Genomic DNA, 1,359 nt, shown 5'->3' on the forward strand with positions numbered 1-1,359 from the left:
GGTGTGGACCTGACGAGGGAGTCACGGAGGGAGTGGTCTTTTTGGAACGCTGATAGGGGAGGGGAGGGAAATATATCCCTAGTGGTGGGGTCCGTTTGGAGGTGGCGGAAATGATGACGGATGATACGATGTATATGGAGGTTGGTGGGGTGGTAGGTGAGGACCAGTGGGGGTCTGTCCTGGTGGCGATTGGAGGGGCGAGGCTCATGGGCGGAGGAGCGGGAAGTGGAGGAGATGCGGGCGAGAGCATCGTCGATCACGTCAGGGGGGAGATTGCGGTCTTTGAAGAAGCCTGGATGTAGACAAGATGTAGACTTTCTCCAGCTGAGCTGAGTGAGTTTGTGTGCTGCAAATTGGGCAAGAGTAAGTGAGACAGAGAGACAGAGAGACGGAGTGAGTAGTTAAAAGGACGTTGCTTTATGAATGGGAGTGTGACAGTGCTGAGCTGTGAGCGGCCTCTGGTGGCTGCATAAGCCTACTGCACCTGGTATTCCCAGGCGGTCTCCCATCCAAGTACTGACCAGGCATGAGTCTGTTTTGCTTCAGAGATCAGACAAGATCAGGGATTTTCAGACTAGTATGGCCATACACACTTAGAACCTACAGTTCTAGCTCCATATAGACACATGCTTCTGGTCCTCATTCTACTCTATGCTTTATAGCATTTAACTGAAGGTGCACATTTATATCGCAATACTTCTTTCCTCTTGCCCAGCACGTCAATAGGAAGGATGTTATTAAACTAGAAAGTGTCCAGAAAAAAATTACAACAATGTTGCCGGGACTGGAGGTTTGAATTATAACAATAGGGTGAATAGACTAGGACGTTTTTTCCCTGAAGCATCAAAATTGAAGGGTGAACTTACACAGATTTCAATCCTGAGGGACATGCATAAAGCGAATAGCAAGGTCTTTTTTCTGGGGAGTGGACCCCAAACTAGAGGGCGTAGGTTTAAGGTGAGAGGTAAAAGATTTAATTGGGACCTGAGGGCCACTTTTTCACACAGAGTGTGGTGCGTGTATGGAACGATCTGCCAGAGGAAGGAGTAAAGGCAGGTACAGTCACATGATTTAAAAGGTAGGTACATGGATAGGGAAGGTTTAAATGAGGAGAAAGTGAGGTCTGCAGATGCTGGAGATCAGAGCTGAAAATGTGTTGCTGGAAAAGCGCAGCAGGTCAGGCAGCATCCAGGGAACAGGAGAATCGACGTTTCGGGCATAAGCCCTTCTTCAGGAATGAGGAAAGTGTATCCATGCTCTTCGGGAACTGGGCCGACCAATCCTCGATCCCCTTCACCGTCAGGACCGACCACTTGAAGGTGCCAGGTATTTGGTTCGGAGGTGCTGGGACGTGCGCCA

At 49.4% G+C, this 1,359-nt stretch overlaps 1 pseudogene; it reads right to left on the reverse strand.

Annotated features, from left to right (window-relative positions):
- Positions 1–472: 472 nt before the first annotated feature.
- On the reverse strand, positions 473–591 carry LOC122545503 (annotated as a pseudogene).
- Between the last annotated feature and the right edge of the window lie 768 nt (positions 592–1,359).

The sequence above is a fragment of the Chiloscyllium plagiosum genome, unplaced genomic scaffold (assembly GCF_004010195.1).
Source record: "Chiloscyllium plagiosum isolate BGI_BamShark_2017 unplaced genomic scaffold, ASM401019v2 scaf_74495, whole genome shotgun sequence".
Lineage (NCBI taxonomy): Eukaryota > Metazoa > Chordata > Chondrichthyes > Orectolobiformes > Hemiscylliidae > Chiloscyllium > Chiloscyllium plagiosum.